The sequence below is a fragment of the Phyllobates terribilis genome, unplaced genomic scaffold, assembly GCF_046119375.1.
Source record: "Phyllobates terribilis strain yellow unplaced genomic scaffold, ASM4611937v1 Scaffold_115__1_contigs__length_5345438, whole genome shotgun sequence".
In the NCBI taxonomy this organism is placed as follows: Eukaryota; Metazoa; Chordata; class Amphibia; order Anura; family Dendrobatidae; genus Phyllobates; species Phyllobates terribilis.
In genome coordinates, this window is record NW_027362875.1 from 2,370,501 (window position 1) to 2,394,885 (window position 24,385).

The 24,385-nt window shown below is 46.3% G+C and overlaps 1 protein-coding gene and 1 long non-coding RNA gene across 2 annotated transcripts in view; one reads left to right on the top strand and one right to left on the bottom strand.

Annotated features, from left to right (window-relative positions):
* The window catches only part of LOC141201435 (uncharacterized), a 345,711-nt gene that overhangs the window by 181,701 nt on the left and 139,625 nt on the right, over window positions 1–24,385 (bottom strand). The window lies entirely within an intron of this gene.
* On the top strand, window positions 20,200–20,713 carry LOC141201439 (uncharacterized). Its single transcript, XR_012272943.1, has 3 exons — window positions 20,200–20,332; window positions 20,403–20,498; window positions 20,579–20,713. It is a non-coding gene; the product is annotated as an uncharacterized lncRNA (long non-coding RNA).

The window sequence follows — 24,385 nt, forward strand, 5'->3', positions numbered from 1 at the left end:
TGACCACCTGCCTGTCCAGAGACTCCTGCCCGCTCACCTGGGAGCGCTCACCTGCTACCTGCCTGCTAGCCTATCTGGAGGCTCTGCCGTCACTTGCCGTGACCACCTGCCTGTCCAGAGACTCTTGCCCGCTCACCTGGGAGCGCTCACCTGCTACCTGCCTGCTAGCCTATCTGGAGGCTCTGCCGTCACTTGCCGTGACCACCTGCCTGTCCAGAGACTCTTCCCGCTCACCTGGGAGCGCTCACCTGCTACCTGCCTGCTAGCCTATCTAGAGACTCTTATCCTGCTGTCACTTGCCGTGACCACCTGCCTGTCTAGAGACTCTTACCCTGCTGTCATTTGCCGTGACCATCCGCCTGTCAAGAGACTGTCCCCGTCACTTGCCGTGACCTCCTGCCCTTCTACCCAGAGACTGTCCCTGTCACTTGCCGTGACTACCTGCCCGCCTTCCCTGGGAGCCACCCGCTTCCTTACAAGGACTGCCCCTTTGTATAGTTGCTCTGAGGTTCCACCTCCCAGACCCGTTACACTGTCAATCTCTGACAGCGGCATTTAACAGCGCCGCGCCGGAAGCGCGTCACTTACCCCGCCCATCTGTGACCCCGTCACGTAATCGCGGGTCACTGATGGGTGGGCATGACAACCCTGGGTCTGCAGCAGACCCCAGTGATTGTCATGTACTGACTCTATGAGTGCCACCTAGTGGTCGGCGCTCATAGCACATGAGCATTTCTGCTACATAGAGCTGATCTGCTCATCCCCTGTATGTAGCAGAGGTGATTGGACAGTTGCTGCTTCCAGCCTCCTAATGAGACTATAGAAGCAAGCAAAAAGTGTAAAAAAAAAAATGTTTTTAAAAATATAAAAAAAATTAAAAATATATAAAAGTTTAAATCACCCCCCTTTCGCCCCATTCCAAATAAACTTCTAAAAATACCACCCACATACACATATTTGGTATCGCCGTGCTCAGAATCGCCCGATCTATCAATATAAAAAAATAATTAATCCAATCGGTAAACGGCGTAGCGAGAAAAAAATTCTAAACGCCAGAATTATGTTTTTTGGTCGCCGCAACATTGCAATAAAATGCAATAACGGGCGATCAAAACATCGGATCTACCCCAAAATGGTATCAATAAAAACTTCAGCTCGGTGTGCAAAAAATAAACCCGGCCCCAGATCCCGAAAAATGGAGACGCTACGGGTCTTGTAAAATGGTTCCATTTTATTTTTTAATTAAGGCACTTTGCAAAGCACTTCATTAGTTTCTTTGGCGTCATATCCATAAAATGATCATATTAAAGTGGCCTCCAGACCCTGCTTTTCCCCAGTGCAGGAGCGTTGCTGGGGTCCTAAGAGATCAGGGACCCCAGCCCCAAAGTACATGTTTCCCCATATAACCTCCCTGCCACTTAAAAGAGGATTTATACCTATATAATTACAGTATACCACTGTTACTAATCTAAAATACACTATACAAAGACCAATATTCCCAAAATTACTACTATACAAGGCCAAAATGATCCTGCTACACAATGTCCTCTACCATCAACACCACACAATGAGTCCATATATGAAAGAAAACCCCGCAGGGTAAAAGACCATCAAAGGAGTCCAGGGAGTATAAAATCTATCATATTTATTCAGCAATAGAGAAATAGGATGATGGGGGAAGGGACACAACACATATGTGATTGTTAGACATGTAAGCCAAAAAAAGCAAGGCACGCAAGGAAGGGGCCATTCCAGGTATAATGGCTGTCTATAGTATCATCATGGGTATACTAAAATATCCCAAAATAGACACCGCATATATTCCACTGGGGGCAACAGTCATCATATGCAGGTGCATCTCACTAAATTAGAATATCATCAAAAAGTAAATTTATTTGAGTTCTTCAATACAAAAAGTGAAACTCCTATATTATATAGAGTCATTACAGACAGAGAGATCTATTTCAAGTGTTTATTTCTGTTAATGTTGACGATTATGGCTTACAGCCAATGAAAACACTAAAGTCAATATCTCAGTAAATTAGAATAATTAACAAAAAGCACCTGCAACGGCTTCCTAAGTGTTTAAAAATGTCCCATAGTCTGTTTCAGTAGGCTCCACAATCATGGGGAAGACTGCTGACTTTACAAATGCCAAGAAGGCAGTCATTGACACCATCCACAAGGTCCCAGAGTTCCAATTTTCCTTTGGAAATCAAGGTCCCAGAGTCTGGAGGAAGAGTGGAGAGGCCACAGTCCAAGCTGCTTGAGGTCTAGTGTGAAGTTTCCACAATCAGTGATGGTTTGGGGGGCCATGTCATCTGCTGGTGTAGGTCCACTGTGTTTTATCAAGACCAAAGTCAGCACAGCCGTCTACCAGGACATTTTACAGCACTTCATGCTTCCCTCTGCCGGCAAGCTTTTTGGAGATGGAAATTTCATTCTCCAGCAGGACTTGGCACCTGTCCACACTGCTAAAAGTACCAACACCTGGTTTAAAGACAACAGCATCACTGTGCTTAATTGGCCAGCAAATTCACCTGAACTTAACCCCATAGAGAATCTATGGGGTATTGTCAAGAGGAAGATGAGAGACACCAGACCCAACAATGCAGAGGAGCTGAAGGCTGCTATCAAAGCCACCTGGGCTTCCATAACACCTCAGCAGTGCCACAGGCTGATCGTCTCCATGCCACGCCGCATTGATGCAGTAATTGATGCAAAAGAAGCCCTGACCAAGTATTGAGGGCATTTACTGAACATACATTTCAGTAGGCCAACATTTCAGATTTTAAAAACATTTTTCAAGCTGATGTTATGAAGTATTTTAATTTACTGAGATAATGACTTTTGTGATTTCATTGGCTGTAAGCCATAATCAGTGGCGTACCGCCAATGGTGGCAAGCCACACCACTGCTATGGGGCCCGTGAGCCTCGGGGGAGCGAGGAGGATAGGTGAGTATTGGGGTGGGAGGTTGCGGCGGAGGAGGAGCGGGCACACGCATTAGCGGCTGCTGTAGCTACCATGTGTGCCTGCTGCTAAAGGGACATGAATATTCCCTCTTCTCCACTTCCATGGGCGTGGAGAAGAGGGAATATTCATTCTCTTTAGTAGCGGGCACGGAGGAGCTCTGAGCCGTGGCTCCTGCTTACAGTGCCCTCTACTAAAGAGAATGCATATTCACGCTTGTCAACGCTCATAGTCCCGGCGTGGAGAGGAGTGAATATGCCGGCAGCAGCAGCAGCTCACCTCGGCAACTGAGAGCGCGCGCTGCTCAGATACCAACATGAGCTGCTGCAGACAGAACACAGCAGCTCTGGAGCAGAGGTGAGGAAGGAAGGTGAGTATAAGTGTTTATTTGTTGTGTGTGCAGTGATGGGGCCACACTTACCAGGATTGGGGGGTGAGGAGGCCATACATACCAGGATTGGGGGATGAGGGGGCTATGCATACCAGGATTGGGGGATGAGGGGGCCACACATACCAGGATTGGGGGATGAGGGGGCCACACATACCAGGATTGGGGGATGAGGGGGCTATGCATACCAGGATTGGGGGGATGAGGAGGCCACACATACCATTCCTGACCCCATTTCTGGCGATCGGATATTTCCCTGGATCTCGTGTATCCTGCTGCATATTGCTGTATATAACATAGGCTTACGTCATGTGAACAATGGCCAAATAGCTGTTGGCTGAGAACTCGTCCTGTATGATAAAATCTGCGATGGAGGTTCCTAATACGGCTTCCAACGAAGATGTGAAATCATCCAAATGTGTATAAGAACTAGCGAGTGATAAAGGAGACAATGGCTGGTAGGTAATAAGTCATTACCTGTCTGTCAATATCTTCTTCTGGAAGACTTCAAGATATCATGTATTACATATTACATATTATTCTGAAAGAGCACCATGTAATACCACATGTGTCCTGGAGAGGCCACTACGTCCAGCAAAACACAGCTGATTGCTGAGGGTGTTCACTGCCAGACCCCCGACTATCAACTGATCGCCTGCAAGTCCTCATTTGGGGACAGGAGTTGTTCACACTTGGCATATTTTGTGATTCATGAGGGGAGGACAGTAGCCGGATATAGACTTTTTCTATAAAGTCAGATTAAAGGGGTTTTCAGGAATGTTTTTATGTAATATATAGGAGGTTCCCAGTGGTGGAGAAAACACACAGAGCTTTACTTTCTCCTGCTGCTCCAGCTCTGGATCTTCAGCGCTTCCTGTGCTCTATTGTGACAGGCTGCAGGGGTGATGGCTCAACTTCAGCACACATCATTGCTGCAGCCAATCACTGAGCTTAGAAGCTCTGTCAGCATGGCCCACTGAGCCAAGTGATTGGCTGCAGAGCTGCAGTCATGATGTCACCCTTGAAGCCAGTGACTAAAGATCAGCAGCAGCGGTGAAGTGCTGGAGCTGGAGCAGGAGGTAGTAAAGCTTCATCTGTTCTACTTAAGTGACGATTTATAGGATTTATATTTAAGTGATGAAAAAAAAATTCAGAAATTTGTAAAAAAAATTTGCTTGTGTTGCCACTTTCCGAGATCTGAAAGCCGCGGCGTTTCCATGTTTCGGGAATGGGGCTGCGTGAGGACTAGTTTTTTGCACCACAAACTGATGGTTATATTGATATCATTTTGGGGTATATACAATGTTTTGATTGCCTGTTATTATATATTATTTTCTTGTTGCAACAAATGAAAATCTGTAATTCTGGCATTTTATGTAATGTTCTAGTTACGCCGTTTACTAAATGGATTAATTTATTTTATATTTTGATGGATCTGACTTTTACAAACGCAGCGATACCAAATATGTGTATTTTTTAAATGTTTTATATTTCTTAATTTTTAATGGGGGGAAAACTGGGATGATTTGAACTTTTATACTTTTTTGATTTTTTTTTTTTACTTTTCACTGTATTTGTTAGTCTCTTTAGGGGGCTTGAACCTGCAATCATCTGATTGCTTGTGCTATATACAGCATTGCTATATATAGCAGAGATCACGGTCTCCTATGAACACTAGCAACAGGCTGGCTGTCACAGGAATACAGTGATGACAGACAGTGTGCAGCGATGGGGCCACACATACCAGGATTGGGGGGGTGAGGAGGCCCCACATACCAGGATTTGGGGATGAGGGGGCCATGCATACCAGGATTTGGGGATGAGGGGGCCATGCATACCAGGATTGGGGGTTGAGGGGTCCACACACACCAGGGGATTGGGGGATGAGAAGGCCACACATACCGGGATTGGGGGAAGAGGAGGCCACACATACCAAGATTGGGGGATGAGGAGGCCACACATACCAGGATTGGGGGATGAGGAGGCCACACATACCAGGATTGGGGGATGAGGAGGCCACACATACCAGGATTGGGGGATGAGGCGGCCACGCATACCAGGATTGGGGGATGAGGGGTGCCATATGTACCAGGATTGGGGGATGATGGGTGCCATACATACCAGGATTGGTGATGAGGGGTGCCATACATACCAGGATGGTGAAATTTTCCAGTAGCTGCTGCATTTCCCACCCTAGGCTTATACTCAACTCAATACTTTTTCCCAGTTTTTTTGTGGTAAAATTAGGGGCCTCGGCTTATACTCGGGTCGTCTTATTTAAAACATATGGTATTTTAAAATCAGTGAGTACGTGGTGCCCATAATACTGCAGGACTGTGTGGTGCATTATACCATATGGGGGCTGCATTTTACCCTTTGGGGTGTGAAATATACTGTATGGAGGACTATGGGGAGTGCATTATATTCTATCGAGGACCATGGGAAGTTCATTATACTATATGGAGGATTATGGGGGGTGCATTATACTATATGGAGGATTTTGGAGGGTGCATTATACTATATGGAGGATTATGGGTGGCATATTATACTATATGGAAGTCTATGTGGGGCCATTATGATATTTTGAGGGCTATGTGGGGGGCCGTTATACTGTATGAAAGCAATTATACGGTGTGAAGGTTTGTGTGGGGTCCATCATACTGTTTGGAGGGCTGTGTGGGGCCATTATACTGTATGTAGGCCCATTATACTGTATGGAGGGTTGTGTGGGGCCATTATACTGTTTGGAGGGCTAGTGTGGGCCATTATACTGTATGTAGGCCCATTATACTGTATGGAGGGCTGTGTGGGGCCATTATACTGTTTGGAGGGCTAGTGTGGGCCATTATACTGTATGTAGGCCCATTATACTGTATGGAGGGCTGTGTGGGAGTCACAGTTGGGGGAATCATACTGTGTTAGGGTCACCATACTTTGCCTTGGGAGTTGAAGTGGGGTACAATAAGGTCATTATACTGTTCATATAGAGGCTAATGTGGAGGAGTGCACTATGGGGGTATCATACTGTGTTTGGGGGGCACTTTTATTGGCATCATACTTCATGGGGGCAATGAAAGAGGGATCTAGGGCTTCAGTAGGAGGAAAATTAGAAAAAACGAAGTAAAGGCTGGAAAGTTGTGAGATCGGCTCTTCTGTGACACAGACAAATATTCATTTATTTTTTTGGTGGGGGGGGTCCAATTAGAGCTTCTGCTATGGGGCCTCATGATTTCTATGTGCGCCCCTGGCCATAATCATCAACATTAACAGAAATAAACACTTGAAATAGATCACTTTGATTGTAATGACTTTATATAATATATGAGTTTCATTTTCAGCATTGAAGAACTAAAATAAATAAACTTTTTGATGATATTCTAATTTAGTGAGATGCACCTGTATATATAAGGGGTGTGGGTGCCATCATACTATAAGGGGCTATGGGAGTCCTCATGCTATATATAAGGGGCTGTGGGGCCATCATATTATATAAAATGGGGAGTGGGTGCCAGAATACAGTTTATAAGGGGCCGTGGGGCCATCATACAGTATAAAGGGAGCTGTAGGGGCCATAATATAGTGTACAAGTGGGTGTGGGGGCCATCATACAGTATATATTGGGCTGCGGGGGCCATCATACAGTACTGTATATATGGGGCTGTGAGGGCCATTATACAGGATATAGGGAGTTGTAGGGACCATCATGCCAGTTATAAGGAGTTGTATAGACCATAATACAGTGCATAGGGAGCTGTGGAGACCATCATACAGGACATAGGGAGCTGTGGGGACCATTAGACAATGCATAGGGAGCTGTGGGGACCATCATACAGGGCATAGGGAGCTGTGAGGACCATTATGCAGTGCATAGGGAGATGTGGGGACCATCATACAGGGCATAGGGAGCTGTGGGGACCATCATACAGAGCATAGGGAGCTGTGGGGACCATCATACAGGGCATAGGGAGCTGTGGGGACCATTATGCAGTGCATAGGGAGATGTGGGGACCATTATGCAGTGCATAGGGAGCTGTGGGGACCATTATGCAGTGCATAGGGAGCTGTGGGGACCATTATGCAGTGCATAGGGAGCTGTGGGGACCATTATGCAGTGCATAGGGAGATGTGGGGACCATTATGCAGTGCATAGGGAGCTGTGGGGACCATTATGCAGTGCATAGGGAGCTGTGGGGACCATTATGCAGTGCATAGGGAGCTGTGGGGACCATTATGCAGTGCATAGGGAGATGTGGGGACCATCATACAGGGCATAAGGAGCTGTGGGGACCATTATGCAGTGCGTAGGGTGCTGTGGGGACCATTATGCAGTGCATAGGGAGCTGTGGGGACCATCATACAGAGCGTAGGGAGCTGTGGGGACCATCATACAGTACATAAGGAGCTGTGGGGACGATCATACAGTACATAAGGAGCTATGGGGACCATCATACAGTGTACAAGGAGCCCTGGGGGCCATCATACAGTGTATAAGGAGCCGTGGGGACCATCATACAGTGCATAAGGAGCTGCAGGGACCATCATACAGTGCGTACAGAGCTGTGGGGACCATCAGACTATGCATAGGTAGCTGTGGAGACCATCATACAGTGCCTAAGGAGCTGTGGGGACCATCATACTGTGTATAGGGAGCTGTGGGGACCATCATACAGAGCATAGGGAGATGTGGGGACCATCATACAGGGCATAGGGAGCTGTAGGGACCATTATGCAGTGCATAGGGAGCTGTGGTGACCATCATACCGAGCGTAGGGAGCTGCGGGGACCATCATACAGTACATAAGGAGCCGTGGGGGCCATCATACAGTGTATAAGGAGCCATGGGACCATCATTCAGTGCATAAGGAGCTGCAGGGACCATCATACAGTGCGTAGAGGGCTATGAGGACCATCATACAGAGCGTAGGGAGCTGTGGGGACCATCATACAGAGCGTAGGGAGCTATGGGGACCATCATACAGAGCATAGGGAGCTGTGGGGACCATCATACAGTGCATAGGGAGCTGTGGGGACCATTATGCAGTGCATAGGGAGATGTGGGGACCATCATACAGGGCATAGGGAGCTGTGGGGACCATCATACAGAGCATAGGGAGCTGTGGGGACCATCATACAGGGCATAGGGAGCTGTGGGGACCATTATGCAGTGCATACGGAGCTGTGGGGACCATTATGCAGTGCATAGGGAGCTGTGAGGACCATTATGCAGTGCATAGGGAGCTGTGGGGACCATTATGCAGTGCATAGGGAGCTGTGGGGACCATTATGCAGTGCATAGGGAGCTGTGGGGACCATTATGCAGTGCGTAGGGTGCTGTGGGGACCATTATGCAGTGCATAGGGAGCTGTGGGGACCATCATACAGAGCGTAGGGAGCTGTGGGGACTATCATACAGTACATAAGGAGCTGTGGGGACGATCATACAGTACATAAGGAGCTATGGGGACCATCATACAGTGTACAAGGAGCCCTGGGGGCCATCATACAGTGTATAAGGAGCCGTGGGGACCATCATACAGTGCATAAGGAGCTGCAGGGACCATCATACAGTGCGTACAGAGCTGTGGGGACCATCAGACTATGCATAGGTAGCTGTGGAGACCATCATACAGTGCCTAAGGAGCTGTGGGGACCATCATACTGTGTATAGGAAGCTGTGGGGACCATCATACAGAGCATAGGGAGATGTGGGGACCATCATACAGGGCATAGGGAGCTGTAGGGACCATTATGCAGTGCATAGGGAGCTGTGGTGACCATCATACCGAGCGTAGGGAGCTGCGGGGACCATCATACAGTACATAAGGAGCCGTGGGGGCCATCATACAGTGTATAAGGAGCCATGGGACCATCATTCAGTGCATAAGGAGCTGCGGGGACCATCATACAGTGCGTAGAGGGCTATGAGGACCATCATACAATGCATAGGGAGATGTGGAGACCATCATACAATGCATAGGGCACTGTGGGGACCATCATACCGAGCGTAGGGAGCTGCGGGGACCATCATACAGTACATAAGGAGCCGTGGGGACCATCATACAGTGTATAAGGAGCCATGGGACCATCATTCAGTGCATAAGGAGCTGCGGGGACCATCATACAGTGCGTAGAGGGCTATGAGGACCATCATACAATGCATAGGGAGCTGTGGAGACCATCATACAATGCATAGGGAGCTGTGAAGACCATTATACAGTGCATAGAGCACTGTGGGGACCATCATACAGTGCATGGGGGAGCTGTGAAGACCATCATACAGTGCATAGGGCACTGTGGGGACCATCATACAGAGCGTAGGGAGCTCTGGGGACCATCATACAGAGCATAGGGAGCTGTGGGGACCATCATACAGTGTATAGGGAAGTATGAGGACCATCATACAGTATCTGAGGAGCTGTGGGGACCATCATACAGTGCATAGTGAGCAGTTGGGACCATCATACAAAGCGTAGATAGCTGTGGGGACCATCATACAGTGCATAGGGAGCTATGGGTTCCATCATAAAGAGTGTAGATAGCTGTGGGGACCATCATACAGTGCATAGGGAGCTGTGGGGACCATTAAGCAATGCATAGGGAGCTGTGGGGACAGTCATACAGTGTGTAGGAAGCTGTGGGGACCATCATACAGTGTGTAGGGAGCTGTGCGGACCATCATACAGTGTATAGGGAGCTATGGGGACCATCATACAGAGCGTAGGGAGCTGTGGGGACCATGATACCAGTGCATATGGAGCTGTGAGTACTATCATACAGTGTATAGGGAGCTGTGGGGACCATCATACAGTGCATAGGGAGCTGTGGGGACCATCATACAGAGCGTAGGGAGCTGTGGGGACCATGATACAGTGCATATGGAACTGTGGGTACCATCATACAGGGCATAGGGAGCTATGGGGACCATTATGCAGTGCATATGGAGCTGTGGGGACCATCATACAGGGTATAGGGAGCTGTGGGGATCATCAGACAGTGTGTAGGGAGCTGTGGGAACCATCATACAGTGTATAGGGATCTGTGGGGATCATCATACAGTGCATAGGGAGCTGTGGGGAACATCATACAGTGTGTAGTGAGCTGTGGGACTATCATACAATATACAGGGTGCTATGGGGGCACTCAGGACATTATTTCTTTTAAATGGGTGCATCATCAGAAATTTCTTCTTTCACCACCCCGAAATCATCGTCCATAGACTTGAAGAAGAACTTTGTAGTTGGGTGTAGTTTGATTGTGACTTTAAGGTGGCATTATTACTTAAAGGGGATATGAGTCGCCCTCTGGGCCGTGGGGCAATCGGAGCCGGGCAACAGGGTAACGATGGGGGTAGTAGTGGCAACCCGGTCCGTGGCTCAGGGTGGTCAGACCAGTGGCAGTCTTCTATATGTTTTGCAATGTCCGACTACGCCACCCGTGGATTGCGGTCAGTGTAAATGTGCAGCACTGAATAGTACAACTCCCCACGGGAAGAGCATGGCCCCAGGGCAGTTTATAGATGATGATGGAGGGGATGATCCCAACCGCAATAGACAGGAAACGGAGGCCTCTTAAACAGTTCAGGGTCTTTATTAGAACAGGTGAGACGACCCAAAAACAGTCCCGGCTAGGAGGGGGGCCTGGATGTCTGAGAGCAAGTGGAAAGCTGGCCCTGGTCAGGGTGAGGGTGTAGGCCTATCGTGCTCTCTGCGCTCCTTCTGGCTATTTCCCTCCTTGTAGTGTAACAGCCCACGTTCCTGAGCTCACCGTGTCTTCTCGCCCGTATGGCTTGCAACTTGGGTTCCTTTCTATTCTTGGCCTGGTGCAGCTTTGCTGGTCCCTTCTGCTGTGGCGGAACCTCTGGGCTTCTTAGGCCAAGGGACATACAATCCCCTGCGGACTGGTTATTTGCTGTAGGACGTGGAATCCTCACAGCCTCAGACACCAAAGTCTGGTAGATTAGTTTCTCTATCTGCCAGGACAGGCTCTCCTCGCCTTCCGTCCCTGGCTTGTGGCTCCTCTCCTGCCACACGACCTCCTCAGCTACAGCTGAACTGGCTCTCCCTCCTCTGGGACACCTCACTCCAGAGACAGGTCGTCCAGAACTCTCTAACCCTGCCCCCTGTTCCAGCTTTTATAGGGGCAGCCTGCTCCCCCTACTAGCCTGGGACAGGAGGTGCTGAACGCTAATTGTCCCTGACTAGAGAACCTCCCCCTTGCTCTCAGACACAGCTTTATTATATTTGTGGCATCCAGGCCAGGGTGACACAGATACTCAACGGTATTTGTTGCTTGGAGGGAATACTTCAGATATTGAAACTTTCATAAGAGCATATCTGGCATTATTACTTGCTAGGTAGCACAGTGGGGTCTTTACTACTTTCTATGGGACGCTATTATTTTTATAGGTCCCCTCTATCTGGCACACAGTCTTTGTAGCATTAATTGGTGGAGGGTAATCATAGTAATGACATAATTTTTGAAGTATTGAGGTTCCTATTCCACGTCGGAAGAGCAGACAGCATGGGGAGGTTGTGCAGGGTGGGAATAGATGGGGACGGTGCTGGAAATGTGAGAAGTCAGATGGTCTTTGTACAGGGTGTTTTTTTATGTAGAGGCAATGGTCATATCATAATACTATGTACTCACTGTGTAGTGTTGATGGTAGAGGGCATTGTGTAGCGGGATTATTATTGCCTTGTATAGAAGTAATTTTGGGAATATTGGTCTTTCAGTTGTGTATTTTAGGTTAGCAACAATGGTGTACTGTAATTATATACGTATAGGTCCTCTTTTAAGTGGCGGGGAGGTTGTATGGGGAAACATCTACTTTGGGGCTTTGGCCCCTGATCTTTTAGGACCCTAGCAACGTCCCGGCATACAAGGGATATCGGGGGGCACAAAGTGTTCTGGACGTTTCCTTTACAGTATGAAGCATTTTCCACACAGTATCCTTCCTCTGTAATATACTCCAGGACTGGTGAGGCGCACTGTCGCTCCCTATTTCGCCATAACTCGGCCTCGGCACTGCAGTGCTGATCAGCAGGTCTGCTTACTTGTTCTTCGGTTTCGCGCACTATGTCTTCCTCTACTGGCACCATTGAACCCTTGCACTCGTGACTCCCACTAGTACAGGGGTCTCAAACTCGATAGAGTAAATGGGCCGCACATAAAAAAAAATGTAAGCTGGCGGGCCGCATTCCTTTCAAATTTAATACAGTACAAAATTATTGTTAAACAATTATTTATTTGAACTACTATAACAATTCTCCATTACTGTACTATAATACTGCTAGGTTTAAGCTTAATGGAAATTTGCAGGTTTACTCCACATGCTTATTTTAACAATCCAGTTTTCCACTTCCAGTGTCGCAGAATTCAGTCTGGCTGCTCAGTTGTCAGCGTTTGCCAGATACGAGAATGTCAAGATTGGGCTTGAAATCATGAGTGTCGGCCAATCGCAATGTTGCATGAAGATGTTCATCTGTAAGTCTTGACCATACTGCTGATTTGTTCAGCTTCATTGAAGAGAAAAACTGTTCGCATACGTATGTACTTCCGAACATGGCCATGATCCTGGCAGCGGCTTTAAGAAGATTTGGAAATTTTTCTCGTGCGACAAACCTATAGCGATCTGGAACAGCAATGTCCATATACTTCTGTTTAAGAACAGCGTCGCATTGCAAGTCCACAATCTCCATCTGCAGATCTTCTGAAACACAAGCAATGTCTACCGCAAACGGAGTGGCGAAGAGTGTAAATTCAGCTTCAAGATACTGAAACCCATGAAAACGTCTATCAAACTCTTGTAGTAACTGAGAAATTATATTAGAAGAGTAGTTCAAGCGTTCTGGTTCAGCTCGTACCAGCGACTGCATAGCTGAGAAATGAGCCAAATTGCCAGACTGCAGCCGCTGGGCCACAAAGACAGCTACATCTGATTGCTTTTATACCAGCAATCATCATTGTAATCATCTGCTTTGGGCCCCGGAGCTTCAGGTTGAGTGCGTTGAGGTGTTCTGTGACATCTGTTAGAAACGCGAAGTCAGATAGAAAAGCTGGGAAGGAAAGTTGGAAAGAGTCTTCATCTTTCAGTGCCATAAAAATCTATCTCCTGTCTCAAAGCAAAAAATCTTTTCAACACTCTTCCCCGACTCAACCATCTGACCTCGGTATGCTACAGCAAGTCTCCATATTCACTGTCCATATCAGACAGGAATGAAGTGAACGGCCTATGGTTAAGACCTCTTGCCCGTATAAAGTTACCCGTCTTAACCACTAAGTCCATAACTTCTTTCATTTGTACACTTTTTCCGCACAGCGCCTCCTGGTGCAGAATGCAGTGTATAGCACTGAAAGGACCTGACAATGAACGCTGGCCTCGTTTTGCTTTCAATAATCCCACAACACCAATGTTTTCAGAACACATTGCTGGTGCCCCATCCGCTACCACAGACACCAGTTTATCCCATGGCGGTCCTGCTGGGTTAATACAACCTTCAAGTTCTTTAAAAATGTCTCGACCGGTCGTTGTGCCTTTCATTGGTAATAAATCCAATAATTCCTCGGTTATGTTTAGGTTTTCATCAACCCCACGAATGAACACAGCACAGTATGGAGTATCTGTTACCTTCAGTAAATGGTGGTGAATGTTTTGCTCTCATGTTACTGAGTAATTCGCTTTTCCAGAAGCTTCACTTGACCTGTTAATACTTGGGAAGAAGTTTTGCTGTTTTTGGAGAGACGCTTTCATCTGCTGAAGCTTTTCCTCTCTGTTTGCCAGACATTGCTCCATGCTGTCCTCCATGCTGCGTCATGTAATGACGACGCACATTGTAGTCCTTAAGCTGCGACAAACTGAAGACAAATCAGACTCCGGGCTCTCTCTCCGACCTCTGTGACAAAATATAAGTTTTCCCACTTTTCCTGAAATATTCGTTTTTCATCAGCAATCTTGCGCTTTTTTGATGAGGATGCCATTTATGATGTTAAACAGGTGCTCTGTGTATTGAAAAATATGTCTGTTAGCAACTCCGTCCTGCTCCCATAGAAATGCATCATAGTCTGCGGGCGTATGCAGAGTATATGGACTATAATGGTGCTGGCAGAGCGAACATCTGCTCTGTCGTGCATCGCCTACTTGAGTCAGACACTCGGACATAGTAGACTGCGTCCAGTAGGTGTATACGCCCGAAAATGATGCAGGACAGAGCACACGTTGACTTTGTCAGCACCATAATATATTCTATGGCCCTCGTCGGCACATACGTCCAAATCCCATTTTATATTGGTTCGGACATAAGCCCCGACGGGACCAACGAACATGGGGAAGAACACAATGTGAAAGGGGCCTTAGCAATATATGAGGCTGCTGTTTTCTTCCCATACATTGCTTAGTTCACTGCCAGAGCAGTTTTCAGCTGATAAAGGGGTGTGCCGGACGCTCGCACCCCACTGATCTCATATCACTGGTTTATTCAATGAAGTGGCCATTTAATCATTAAAGGGGTTGTCAGACAATTTTATTTTGATGGCCTATCATTAGGACAGGTGATGGATATCTGATCGGTGGGATGCAACATCCAGCTCCCCCCACTGATCAGCAGTTCCCGGTGCCCGTGGTATGTGCTCACTTGCGGAGCGGAACTACACAGCTCCATCAACTGCATAGTGGGCACGGCTGGGCACTTCATATCCACTCTTATTGATTAGGCGTAGATTTGCATTACCCAGTTGCAGCCATTATAAAGGATAGCCCATCAATATAAAACCAATGGACAATCCCTTTAAGTCCTGCAGAATCTCTTTATGTAGTTTCTCACCATAGCAATGCCATACATGTCAATATTAACCCCTTAAGCCCCGCGGGTGGTTTGCACGTTAATGACCGGGCCAATTTTTACAATTCTGACCACTGTCACTTTATGAGGTAATTACTCTGGAACGCTTCAACGGATCCCCCTGATTCTGAGATTGTTTTTTCATGACATATTGTACTTCATGATTGTGGAAAAATTTCTTCGATATCACTTGCGTTTATTTGTGAAAAAAACGAAAATTTTGAAAATTTTGCAATTTTCAAAATTTGAATTTTTAAGCCCTGAAATCAGAGCGATATGTCACACAAAAGAGTTAATAAATAACATTTCCCACATGTCTACTTTACATCAGCACAATTTTGGAACCAAAATTTTTTTTGTTAGGGAGCTATAAGGGTTAAAAGTTGACCAGCGATTTCTCATTTTTCCAACAAAATTTACAAAACCATTTTTTTAGGGACCACATCACATTTGAAGTCACTTGGAGAGGTCATTATGACAGAAAATACCCAAAAGTGACACCATTCTAAAAACTGCACCCCTCAAGGTGCTCAAAACCACATTCAAGAACTTTATTAACCCTTCAGGTGCTTCACAGGAATTTTTTGAATGTGGAATTAAAAAATGAACATTTAACTTTTTTCACAAAAATGTTACTTTAGACCCAATTTTTTTTATTTTCACAGGGGTAACAAGAAAAAATGGACCCCAAAATTTGTTGTGCAATTTCCCCTGGGCAAGCAGATACCCAATATTTGGGGAAAAAACAGTGTTTGGGTGCACGGCAGGGCTCGGAAGGGAAGGAGCGCCATTTGACTTTTTGATTGTAAAATTTGCTTGAATAATTAGCTGACGCCATGTTGTGTTTGGAGAGCCCCTGTGTGCCCAAACTTTGGAGCTCCCCCACAAGTGACCCCATTTTGGAAACTAGACCCCCCAAGGCACCTTTATAGATGCATAGTGAGCACTTGGAACCCCCAGGTGCTTCACAAATTGATTCGTAAAAATGAAAAAGTGAAAAAAAAAACACTTTTTCATTTTTACGAATCAATTTGTGAAGCACCTAGGGGTTCCAAGTGCTCACTATGCATCTAGATAGGTGCCTTGGGGGGTCTAGTTTCCAAAATGGGGTCACTTGTGGGGGAGCTCCAATGTTTGGGCACACAGGGACTCTCTAAATGCAACATGGTATCAGCTAACAAATTGAATGGAAAATCGGCTCAAATTGTTAGCGGACACCACATTGCGTTTGGAGAGCCCCTCTGTGCCCAAACTTTGGAGCTCCCCCACAAGTCACCCCATTTTGGAAACTAGACCCCCCAAGGCACCTTTATAGATGCATAGTGAGCACTTGGAACCCCCAGGTGCTTCACAAATTGATTCGTAAAAATGAAAAAGTGAAAAAAAAAACACTTTTTCATTTTTACGAATCAATTTGTGAAGCACCTAGGGGTTCCAAGTGCTCACTATGCATCTAGATAGGTGCCTTGGGGGGTCTAGTTTCCAAAATGGGGTCACTTGTGGGGGAGCTCCAATGTTTTGGCACACAGGGACTCTCTAAATGCAACATGGTATCCGCTAACAAATTGAATGGAAAATCGGCTCAAATTGTTAGCGGACACCACATTGCGTTTGGAGAGCCCCTCTGTGCCCAAACTTTGGAGCTCCCCCACAAGTGACCCCATTTTGGAAACTAGACCCCCCAAGGCACCTTTCTAGATGCATAGTGAGCACTTGGAACCCCCAGGTGCTTCACAAATTGATTCGTAAAAATGAAAAAGTGAAAAAAAAAACACTTTTTCATTTTTATGAATCAATTTGAGAAGCACCTGGGGTTCCAAGTGCTCACTATGAATCTAGAGAGGTGCCTTGGGGGGGTGTAGTTTCCAAAATGGGGTCACTTGTGGGGGAGCTCCAATGTTTGGGCACACAGGGACTCTCCAAATGCAACATGATATCCGCTAACAATTTGAGCCGATTTTCCATTCAATTTGTTAGCGGATATCATGTTGCATTTGGAGAGTCCCTGTGTGCCCAAACATTGGAGCTCCCCCACAAGTGACCCCATTTTGGAAACTAGACCCCCCAAGGCACCTATCTAGATGCATAGTGAGCACTTGGAACCCCAAGTGCTTCACAAATTGATTCATAAAAATTAAAAAATGTTTTTTTTTTCATTTTTACGAATCAATTTGTGAAGCACCTGGGGGTTCCAAGTGCTCACTATGCATCTAGATAGGTGCCTTGGGGGGTCTAGTTTCCAAAATGGGGTCAATTGTGGGGGAGCTCCAAAGTTTGGGCACACAGGGGCTTTCCAAACGCAACATGGTGTCCGCTAACAATTTGAGCCGACAATTTGTTAGCGGATATCATGTTGCATTTGGAGAGTCCCTGTGTGCCCAAACATTGGAGCTCCCCCACAAGTGACCCCATTTTGGAAACTAGACCCCCCAAGGCACCTATCTAGATTCATAGTGAGCACTTGGAACCCCAGGTGCTTCACAAATTGATTCATAAAAATGAAAAAGTGTTTTTTTTTTCACTTTTTCATTTTTACGAATCAATTTGTGAAGCACCTGGGGGTTCCAAGTGCTCACTATGCATCTAGATAGGTGCTTTGGGGGGTCTAGTTTCCAAAATGGGGTCACTTGTGGGGGAGCTCCAATGTTTGGGCACACAGGGGCTCTCCAAACGCAACATGGCATCCGCTAACAATTTGAGCCGATTTTCCATTCAATTTGTTAGCGGACACCATGTCGCGTTTGGAGAGCCCGTGATGTGCCTAAACAGTGGAGCTCCCCCACAAGTGTCCCCATTTTGGAAACTATACCCCTCAAGGATTTTATTAAGGTGTATAGTGAACATTTTGAACCCAGAGGTACGGCACAGAATTTGTTTACATTAGGTCATCATATTGAATAAGTTGTCATTATTCTTGAGCGCAAGTGCTCGCTACTTGAGTTTGCATCGGGTACTCAGGTATGCACCATGTACAGCGTGTGCTCGAGTGACATGCTCGAGTCCCTGCTCCGCATGTTTCACGGTTATTAGACACCCAAAAAAAAAACATGCGGGGATCGCTCGTGCATGGCAGGCAATCCCCGTAAAGTTTTTTGGCCGTGAAGCATATGGGGCAGAGACTCGAGCATGTCACTCAAATACCCACGATACTCAATGCATACCAGAGCACCCGATGCAAACTCAAGTAGCGAGCACTTGCTCTCAACACTAAAAAAATTGTGGAAAAATACTGGCATACACTAAAGGACGACAAAATCATTGGCGATCAAATACCCAATAGGCCCAGGCTCATATTCAGGAAAGCACGGAACCTAGGATCACTCATAGCCCCCACCGTAAAAAATAATATCATCACAAAAAAAACAGTCACACCTTTTCAACAAAAAATTACAGGGTTCTTTCCATGCCAAAAATGCAAAATATGCAAAACCCTGAAACCAGCCAAATCACACACTGTCAATTACCGCAAAGAGTCATATCCCATCACAGACTTCGTCACATGTACCACTACGGGGGTTATCTATGGACTAATGTGCCCTTGTGAAAAAATGTATATAGGCCGGACTAAAAGAGCAATGGGCACTAGAATTAATGAACATCTGAGGAATATTAAAAATAAATACATGGGCCACCCCCTGTCAAAGCATTTTGCGGACAAACATAAAGGATCCATCAAAGGAATTAAAGTGATAGGCATACAAACAGTTCACAAACATTGGAGACAGGGTGATTTTATCAAACATATGTCAAGAAAAGAAAGCGAGTGGATTTTTAAATTAAACACCTTGAGACCATGGGGTCTTAACAGCGAAATTGAGCTATTTGCTTTCAACGACTGATAGTTACCATGACAACGCCACCAACAGCGGACCGTTGCCATGACGTCATTATAGACAGGTATATAAAGGACTCCAGCTACTGGGCCAGACTATCCCTGATGAAGACAGCCGTCAGCTGTCGAAACGCGTTGGAACTGACTGACCCAGCAGAGTAGGCGCCCACAGGCATCCGTCCTGAATACACGCTGCACACCACGTGTCAGCGCGTCTCTCTGCCTCTCGCGCGCTTCCAATAGAACGCGCCCCCTCACCTTTTCCGCCCCTCCTCTCCTGCTCCACTTACCCGGAAGCCCGCGAGTAGCGGCGGTCACCGGCCGGGACCCCGCTCTCGCCCCGGGCCCCACAACTCCTTGACATCTCCGCAGGACTACGGACCGTAAGTACTCTGGGCCACGGCCCCCACCGCTTATGAGACACGCCACCACAAGGACCAAAACCACACACACTCACCTCTTTATTACCGACAGGATTCCAGGAACGCGGCCTGCCTGACTCCACACGAGTAGGGACCGTGCCTGAAAAACCGGACTCCGCATAACCATAGACCTTGCCCGGATATCTACTACACAGCCTGCCACCAAAGCCTTCCACCTACTTGAATATACTTACCCAGACCAGGCCTCCTGCCACATTTGCAGCCGGTCCCCTGCTGCACCTCAGCGTCCAGGGACAAGACCCACTGCTACTTAGCCAGTAAATTACTCAGCCAGAGCCTCCTGCTGCACCTACCACTAGGCTGAACCCTCTTGCAGAACCTCCTGAACACCTTCCCTTGATTTAGGCCTTCAGCCACAGATAAAGAAGGTGACTGACCATTTCACACCTGGACCCTAAACAGGTAATCACCCGGGCTTACTTATATTGTGGCTTATTGTTTGTATACCTCAGCTCCTAACTCTCCCTCCCCATCTATATACAGGACATCAATTATCCTTGAGTGCCACAACGCCCCCTATCACCCGGCAACCAGTAGCCTCCTACTACATCTCTGCTCAGAGACAGATACAATCCAGAGCCTCCTGTTGCACCCCTGGATTACTGATAATCACGCACAGGTAAACATCTAGGTTTACCACACTGTGGACTATTCCTGTATTCCTCAGTTCCTAACCCTTCCTCCATATCTATATACAGGAAATTGAGTATCCTCAAGCGTTATTACGCCTACTGGCAATCAAAAAGCCCCCCTGTCACATCTCTGCAACAAAGTGAGATACAATCCAGAGCCTCCTGCTGCACCCCCCACTGAGGGAGTGCTAACAAGCAATCTCCAAAAGCAGAACAGCTCCTCCGTGGGTAAGTCGCTAACCCCACTATCTACCTACCCAGAGCTAACAGCATTAACCCCATATCATTAAATCTCCAGGAGCATAACAAAGCGTTCAGGACCACGCCCCACTCTAAGAATCCTGACGGACCACAGCCCTAGTGCACACCTGCACTTTACCCACTCTGATACCTGGTGAGTAACAGATCCACAGCCAGCTAAGCATATTCATTACTAGAGAACAATAGCCCTAACCAAACTCCTCTTCTTTCCAGGTACCAAGCCACCACAGGCATTTTACCACACCAGATTAACCGCTGGATTTTACTATTTATTACACCTTGTATACCATTAGTTCTTTTACCCCAATCGAAATATTGTTGTCTACACTCGTCTTTTAAATCCTGTATCAAATCCTGTATTTTATTAAGTTTTTATTGCTAGCATCCAAACAAATAAATCTTTTTTTATAAAATAATAGTACTCTTCTCCTGATCTCTTTTTCACTACCGATAGCGCGATTTTTACTATAGAACAGTTATTTTATTGTAGTGTATCTACTACGGACATTAGTGGTTCCCTGTCCACAATTATCGCTGCCATTGGTAGTAGTTAGCCTGATAAGCGCCTTTTACACGTATAAGACCTTGCTCTCAACACTAGTCGCCATATCGTCATCTTTTTTTCTTACTTTTGAAAAAAATTCCAACCCCAGCCCTAGCCCTAGCACAACCCTAGCCCTAGCACAACCCTAGCCCTAGCACAACCCTAGCCCCAGCACAACCCTAGCCCCAGCACAACCCTAGCCCCAGCACAGCCCTAGCCCCAAACCCAGCCCTAACCCTAGCCCAATCCTAACCCAAGAGTTTATTTTTGACGCCGTTCCTTGTGCGGTATAAGTGATTAGACGACTTTATTCTTCGGGTCGGTGTGATTACAGCAATGCCAGAATCATATGGGGTTTTTATGACTGACAGCTGTCACACACTAAAAGACGCATTTTTTGTAAAATCTAGTTTTTGCATCGCCATATTTTGAGAGCTATAATTTTTCCAGATTTTGGCAGACAGTCATTGTTTTTTGCGGGATGACTTGACGTTGTTATTGGTGCCATTTTCAGGCACGTGACATTTTTTGATCGCTTTCTATTCCGATTTTTGGGAGGCAGAATAAACAAAAACCAACAATTCAGGAATTGTTTTTTTTGTTTTTTTTTATTCTGTTCCGCGTGTGGTAAAATTGATGAGGCAGCTTTACTCTTCGGGTCAGTATGTTTACAGCGGTACCACATTTGTATCATTTTTCTATGTTTTGGCGCTTATACACAATAAAAGCTATTTTATAGAAAAAAATATTTTTTAGCATCGCTTTATTCTGAGAGCTATAACTTTTTTATTTTTCTGCTGATGGAGCTGTATGGCGGCCTGTTTTTTGCGGGACGAGATGACGTTTTCAGCGGTATCATTTTTATTTATATGCGTCTTTTTGATCGCGTGTTATTCCACTTTTTGTTTGGCGGTATGGTGATAAAGCATTGTTTTTTGCTTCTTTTTTTTTTTTTTTTTTTTACCGTGTTCACTGAAGGGGTTAACTAGTGGGACAGTTTTATAGGTCAGGTTGTTCCGGACGCGGCGATACCAAATACGTGTACTTTTATTGTTTTTTTTTTTTTATAATAATATTTATTGATGGGTACATTATATTTTTATTTTTGGTGGATTATTTATTTATTTTTATTTTTAATATTTTTGCAAATTTTTTTTAATTTTTTTTTCCACTTTCACACAGTTTATACACTTTATTACTTTGTCCCACTCTGGGACGTTCACTTTTTTTTCTCTGATCGCCTGCATGGCACAGGAATGCAGCACCATCCCTATGCCATGCAAGCTGTCAGAAATGCACAGTGTGAAGATTGCTTGGAGATGCACTGCGCATGTCCAAGCAATCTTCCTGCTGTCTGGTGACCCGGATGTTGTCATGACGACATCGGGTCGTCATGGCAACACCCGGGAAGCCTTTGCAGACTGCGCTGGAAGCCGGAAGAGGAGGTGAGTATCGGCGATCACCTCCCCTTGCCCCCGCAATGCCGCGATCGACTTTCGATCGACTTCGATCGCAGCATCGCGGGGGTTAATGTGCTGGGAGCGGTGCAGGACCGCTCCCTGCACATAGTACCGGGTGTCAGCTGTGACAATCAGCTGACACCCGGCGGCGATCGCGCCCGCACAGCCTGTGTGCGCGCGCGATCGCCATGACGTACTAATATGGGTCTGGCTCTTAAGTCTCAGGGCACAGACGCGTATTAGTACGGCAAATGTTGTTAAGGGGTTAAAGAGAACCTGTAATGTCAGAAAACGCTATTTACCTGGAGATATAGGGTTAATCTGCAGGTAAATATCTTTACAATGCTACATGGCCGTCTTACTGTAAGTGCAGCTACCAGGAAAGAAGTAACTTATTTCCTCCCGGGAGCTATGGGCTTTCAGTCATAGGAGAAGTTACATTCATGGCTCACAGCACTGCTCACTATACTGTAAGCACGCCCCAGAACTTCTGATTTTCTCCGCACAGATGCGCTGCACACTGAGCTGGCAACCCAAGTGCTGGAGCGTGCTTACAGCAACTACTCATAGTGTAGTAAGCCGGCTTAAGCAACTCCTTGCATGACTGAAAGCAAATGGCTCTTGAAAGAAATATAGTTCAGTTTCCCAGTAGCTGAACTTTTAGTAAAGCTGCCAGGAAACGTTGTAAACACTATTTACCTGCAGATTATTCCTGTATCTGACGTTTTCAGCTATACCATTTTTGGTATATGGCTTTATGATAATTTTTTATTCTACTTTCTGTCAGTATGATGGAAAAGCTACATTTTTGGGGCATTTATTATTTTTTATTCATCATAAGGCTATGTGCATAATTTTCGGGAGTGCACGCCTACAGGAGGCGGACACTCAGACATAATAGATGTGCGCTTCCAGTATGTGTACACTTCCGAAAATGATGCCAGAAGAACGCACGTTCACTCTGTCGGCACCATTACAGTATATGGCCCCATAGGCACATATGTCTGAATCCCGTTTTGTGGGGGGGTCCGGACGTATGCCCCGATGGGGACATTGAGCGTAATGTGAAAGCACAGTAAGCCAGGGATATGGTACAGATTTAGTTTAGTAGCAGAATACTTTTATTTCATATTTTATTTAGATTTTTTTTTATGTAGCTTTTAACTTTTACTTTATAGTCACTGATCTAATGTCCTGCAATACTTCTGTACTGCAGAATATTAGGTCTGTCTGTCTGTCTTATATTGACAGTTCACATGTAGGACCCTGCATATTCCAGGCCCCAAAGATGGCTAACCCAAAGCCCATTACTTGGCCTCAGGTTACCATAGGCTTAAGAGTAAGCCCCTCCCCTGAAATAGCCATCTAGATGCCGCTGTCACAATTGATGGCGGTATCTAAAGGGTTAAACGGCCGCGATCGGTGTTAATACCAATCGTGGCCGTTAAAGTAGGTTGTCAGCTGTGATGTACAGCTTACCTCAGCACATGATAGTGTCGGCTCTGCATGTGAGCCGACGCTATCATCTTGCTGTACACGTACAGCCACAGCATACAGTACAGACCAAAAGTTTGGACACGCCTTCTCATTTAAAGATTTTTCTGTATTTTCTTGACTTTGAAAATTGTACATTCACACTGAAGGAATTAACACATGTGGAATTATATACTTAACAAAAAAGTGTGAAACAACTGAAAATATGTCTTATATTCTAGGTTCTTCAAAGTAGCCACCTTTTGCTTTCATGACTGCTTTGCAATCCAGCAATGGAGGGGAAAGTCATGCCTCCCTCTCTGTGCACTGGCGTGATGTCATCACGCAGCGCCAGAGGGATGTCATAACGCAGGGCCACAGCCACTACGGAGCGGAGCACTCCTCCTCTCTGCTAGGGTCAGACATGTGGTGCACCGCGAGCCGCTGATGCCTGCCTCAGGGGCCGCATGCGGCCCGCGGGCCGTGCGTTTGAGACCATTGAGTTAGCCGGATGTAACGCACAGACAAACACATACCCTCTAG